The sequence below is a fragment of the Eurosta solidaginis genome, chromosome 5 (assembly GCF_040869045.1).
Source record: "Eurosta solidaginis isolate ZX-2024a chromosome 5, ASM4086904v1, whole genome shotgun sequence".
Lineage (NCBI taxonomy): Eukaryota > Metazoa > Arthropoda > Insecta > Diptera > Tephritidae > Eurosta > Eurosta solidaginis.
In genome coordinates, this window is record NC_090323.1 from 270,202,489 (window position 1) to 270,208,760 (window position 6,272).

Genomic DNA, 6,272 nt, shown 5'->3' on the forward strand with positions numbered 1-6,272 from the left:
TTGAAACTGCTTTGAGAATTTTTTCGACGATTCCTGTAATAATCGCTACGTGTGAACATAGCTTTAGCAAACTCAAACTCGTTAAGAATTATTTGAGATCAACAATGGGCCAAGAAAGATTGTCGAACTTTGCTATTTTATCGATAGAAAACGAAATTGCCAGTAAAATTGATTTCGACGATATTATTGAAGAATTCGCTTCTATTAAGTCAAGAAAAATTCACTTGTAAATGTTAGAAGAACATTTTTTAACATAGTATTGTATGGTGAATATTACGGTATTAATAAATATATATATGCATGAATAATTTGTTCAAAAAAATTTACGATTTGTTCTTATATAGTACAAGTTTTGTTGTCCTGCATTTTGAACAGGGGGCGGGGGAATAGCAAGCCTGCCTCGAGCAAAAAAGCTCGCTACGGCACTGTCTATCTCGATTAGTTTATGCCGTTACGGATTACCATTATGCGAACAAAGTTAATATACTCTTTGAGATCTGCTCAGCTGAGAATAAAAACAAAAATAGACCACGCTCTCTGACAGTGCTCTAGCATTAATGTCCCGCTTTCTTTTCGGAACAGTTCTTATGTATATCCAAATGATCTTCAAAACGCCTCACACGATTTTCATAAAATTTTCGAAGAACATTTTTTTAAGAGTTGCCTCTAAGGATGTTTTAACAAGGCTGTCACTTATTTTAATTTTGCTCATATTTAATGAGGTAGGCCAAAATATTTAACACTTTCTTTCCCGAACTATAAGTAGCTGTCCAACACATACATATAAGGGTAATTTTTCAGGTAGCTATAATACCCAACTTGCAAAAAAAAAAAAAATAAAAGAAAAAATCGAGGCTCATTTGTCGAAAAAAGCTTGACCAATTTGGATCGAATATTTTGCGTTAGAGATGCAATGCATTTTGAGTTCCTATATTCACACTTTATAAGGGTGCCACATATTCGATATAAAAAATAATATACAGCAACTCTAGAATTGCCACCTAATCTTATAATAAACAAATATTCCCCTGTATGTAGATATAACCGCTACTATCTCGACAACGGCGCGACCTATAATGATAACTCCCTGTATTTACCTACTCCTACGTGGGTGTTGCTTCTTCGCATGTTTTACAAGGTTACTACATATTCGAAATTTGCCGTATTTCTACATAAATAATGTAAAGTAGGGTTTCCCCCATGTACATTGGCAATACGTTACGTTACCATTTTATATATCGGTCTTATGCTACATCTACACTGCACCAAATGCGTAATTTTGGGTGATAAATTTCAAATGCGACGTATCTTCTCATACAAATCGCATTTTCAAACTTATTCCTTTGATCGCCTGCAAAAATTCTTACTTTTTATCTTACAACTGTTTAATCTATTACGTCTATACATTTTCATGTAAGGAAATTGTGTCTTGCTACCGAAAATTTTGCGAAATGTGAGCGAATCTTTACGCCTCAAAATGACTCGTTTGAAAGTATGCAAGTATGGCGTCAAGCCAGTGTAAATGTTGTATTAAATTTATGTGACGAAAAAGTACAATGTTTTATAAACGCACATTCTATTGAAGCTTTTTTTCATTTATTTCAGAAAGCCCTAACGAATACTAGAACAGCTACAAGTCCAATATAAAACTCACTTTGGTTGAATTAGGTTCCCGTAAAAAGGTGCAAATTCCTCTGACTAAAGACAATTTTATCATTAAAAAAATTTACCATTCGCGATGTTTTACATGATATCAAATCATTAAAATTTTACTTGATAATTAAGGAGCACCCTAATGCTTTGCTTTCAATGCTTTTAGTATGTTGTACTATTTTTTTAACAAATTTTTTCAAATAAATTTCCACATAACAAAAGCTGCAAGTGCCTTTTCGTACAGCGGAAATTGGAATCACATCCCCCTTTCTGAAGTTGTTTTGTTTTTGTTTTTTTTTTTTTTAGTGAACATAGTACAAACATAATAAATGAATGCGTTTGAATAGAAACTTGTATCCGTGTTTCCTGCTTCGTAAAGAATTGTGATACTCCAACCCCTTTTTTATGCAATCGCCTCCTCCCATACCCACTCCATCTTTACCTAAAGGCCGGGTTTTTCAGTACAAGTTGAACTCAGTTTGTCACTTAAACTACGCTTAAACCTATTCTGCAGTTTTTCAGTCTACTTCAACTGAAATTAAAGCTGAACTTAAGCAGCCGATCTGGCAGGGTTAAACTCTAGTTAACCTATTAGTTATTTGCGTTCGTTCGGAATGGTGTCGAATATACCCAACAAGCATTTGGACTTGAGTACCATTAGAGCTCATATCGATAACTAGGTATACTTCTAAAATCTTAAGAGTTATTTCTAAACAGTGGCTCCACTTGAGAACCATAGCATACTCAGCAAAATATAAAATTTTTTATAAAGCAAAAAATGCTATTACTTAAGTTGAAAAGATGATAGTTCCCAACTTGGGGACTCAAATGTAACTGAAAAACTGCTCAGTAGTTTAAGTGGTGTTTAAATTTGAATAGAGTTTAAACAATCTTAGTTTAAGCTTGGGTTAACCAACTATTGAAAAACTGGGCCTAAGTAAACTTTTCTTATTCTTTTCTTTAACAAAGCCGACTTATTTTTATTTCTATCGAATTTAACTTATGTATGTATGTATGTATGTATGTATGTGGGTAAGAGTGCCTATGCTAATATGTCCTGTATATTTGCTTATACAATGCGTTTACAATTTAATAACTTTTGTTTGTTTTGATTGCTCAAAACCGATAAAAAATGTAATAAATAAATGTTACTCAAACCTTTATCCTTTTCTAAAAGTTTTGTCGTGACAAGATTTGAAAATAAATTTTATTGTTGTATACAGATGCTTATGAGCATTAGAATATTTTTTTAGCCCCTGTTCAAAAATTGGGTATTGTATGTACAACAGCGAAATAGCAGTGGCAATTTTTATTTAAATTCGTAAATTTAATTCTTCTTAAGAACGTCTATGGATTTTACAACTCAAAACTCGAAAATTCAAGAAACTTTTACAAATATTTCGAACTTTTTATTTAGAGTTTTTGAAGCTCAATTGTAGCTCAATTAAGTTTAGTCTAACAATCTCGTGTTGATTTTTGAGATTTTTTTCTTTCCATTGATGTTTCAGATTTTCTACCATATAAAAATAAAGTCACATCCGCATATTTGGTGTTCCAATTAGCTCGCTAAAACATTTGTCTAGACACTCGCCTATTTGCGTTGTTGACCTTTACACTTTGGTGTGTGTCTCCGTAGTAGTGACATTCAGCCACATTTGCGCTTTAAAAATAGATCGACTCTGTTCTGTACGCGTCTGTCTATTCCAGCAGTGATCTAAAGTTTTTTGCAAATAATCGGTGGAAGCCAATCGTTGATCCCGGCAGACTTTTTGGTTGTGATGATCGTTTGTTTCAGACAAGTGCCGACAATAGACGGAGTAAAAAGAAAACAAAAACGAAATACGACAAAAATAAATTGGCAAAGAACCTGACAAGAACTAAAATATTTAAATGTCAACTGCATAAACATTGGCAGAAAAAACCAAATGAAGTGCCAAAGGACTTTCCATACAAGGAAATAAAACAATAGTGGGGATGGACACCACCAACCTGTGACAGCCTCGGTTTAATTCGTCAAGCTTTTGATGTTTTGCTCGAACATTGCCCTGGGCTTTTGTTGGTGGATGCACAGTTTATCAGACTGTTTATAGCATGGAGCGTGTGTGTAGGGCTTGGTATTTTGAGAAAACCATACTTAAACCATTGGTCAGACAAATATTTGAGATGTATTAATGGAGTATAATGGTTTGCATTTTCTTTATAACAAGCAAGAATAAAAATAACGCCGAATATAATTATCCCTTATGGACTGTTTCCATTGTTTAGCAATATCGTCGCCCGCTTGCCAGAAGCATGAATGTGCCAAAATGAAAATGTTGGGAAATCGAGTTTAAAAGTTTATTGCTCTCTCAAAATTAGCAGAATTAGTTTCTAGTGTAAAAATGTATTTATATATTATATTCACACTATGCTCTTTTAACTGAGATAATTGTTCTGCTCGCATCCTTCTATTCTCCGAGATTTAGCACATTCCTTTTTCTGGCACAACAAAAATTTAAAAAGATGCTCTAATTTTTTGTTAACACATCTATACAAAAAAATTAAAAGTAGTCGGATCAGGTAAATCGGCTCATGCTTTCTATGCATTTTGATACGCTGAATCCGAATAAGCTATAAGAATTGGCCCAACTGGTCATGGCATGGCCTTAACCATAAAGACGTAAAAAAATCACTACAGATTAATTTTTAAATAACGTTAGGGCCAAGGCAAGACCTGCTAGGCCAATTCCGCTGACGGATTGGTATTCGGAGCATCACAGTACTTGGGAAAACAACTGCGGCTTTGACATACCGAAAGTATGTAAGTAAATGAAAAAGTTACACATTCAATTCAATTTCATATACACTAATGTGTTTTTATTTAAGATATTATTGCAAACATAGAACTAGTTCTTATTCTCATCAGAATCAGAATCTTCGGAAATGTTGGGTTCGAGAAAAGCGCTGCCTTCAAGATTTTTATAAAAAGAATGATATTATTTGAGTATAACCAGTTTTTCACACATTTTTCTAAGTATTTTAGTTTTGATTCGGGAAGAATCGACGGCTTCGAATAAACCGGTTTGCCTTCAATTAAAAAATTTTTTGTTCGGATACCAGGCACGTATACCCGAACATTTTTTTCAAAAATTGTTTAGCCATATCAACGAATGTGTCATACAATGTGCCACATTCATTTTTCTGGCTCAACTTTGTTTGATTGAATTATACATTCGTGAAAATGGCATTGCAAATTATTAGGGTTTCCATGTACGTAGGGAGCTCTAGAGTTAAGTAGGACCTAGAGAATCCAAAGGGTAATCCAAAGAGGCCTCTAACACAAAATCGGAAAAATTGCATATTGATGTTTCTGGCTAGCGGGCGACGATATTGTCCTATATGCTTCTATTCTTTAGGAATTACAAAGTAACACAGAGGAAGCATTATTTAGTTAGTTCCAAAAAGTTGGATTAAGTAGTTTTAATCATTCGGATGAATCGAATCTCTTATTCAGAGATCACAATAAGTGCTACCATCTCTGACAGACATTCATAAGCAATGTCTTGAGAGCTTTGGCAACAGCAAATATGTACAGGAAGCTAGAACGTTCAGTACGTGAGGAAAAACTGACTTACACTGATTGAAACCCTTCATATGTTGTATGTATTGCTGTTATCATTCAAGTTTGCACTTCAGCTTACATTGGGCTATTCGTAGATAAATTTGCACATAAATCAAAATATCCCTTCCTTGAAATATTAGGGGATCTTTGCCTATGAAATCGTTTTGATAGCGGGCGTGAATGCAATGAATGGATACTAAAGCAGATTCTTAGAGAGGCACCTGTTCGAACAGATTGATTCTATATGGGCAAAGAGAATAAATATGGTAGTCGTAGGTTTTTTTTGGGCGAGATGTGCATAAATGTCTTCTATATATTTTCGTGGGGTATTTGTGTTTATTTTTCCGACTGTATTTAATTAATTAATTAATTCTCTTTCCAAAATCACATTTGCATAAGGTGCATAGACGGCATGGATAAATGCGAGACAATTGAAAATATCCTTCATGGAAAATATTAGGCATACTTTTAATTTCCAGCGAGTTACTCGCCACTCGTAGCAGACTGGTGACTGTTATTATATTTCTCCTCTTTGATATGGCAATATGTAATAGAGTCGTTCCTTACGCGTAATTACATGGTTGAGTTGATTGCAGATGAAGCAAAACGATGTCTACAAAAGCGAAGAACTCAGATAACATGAAATAAGGAAAGAAAATTTGAAGAGGCAAATACTACCTCCATTTAATCCTTTGAACATCTGCTCCTTTTATGACCATGTCTTAACCGATTTCGATGAACTTTTATGTTTGGGTAACAAGCTACCATCTTCAGTCTCTTACCACAAATAAAGCACTTTCACACGGTTGCCACTTACCTTATGAATAACAAGTAAGTAAGGCTAAGTTCGGGTGTAACTGAACATTACATACTCAGCTGAAAGCTTTGGAGACAAAATAACGGAAAATCACCATGTAGGAAAATGAACCTAGAGTAACCCTGGAATGTGTTTGTATGACATTGGTATCAAATGGAAGGTATTAAAGAGTATTTTAAAAGGGAGTGGGCCATAGTTCTA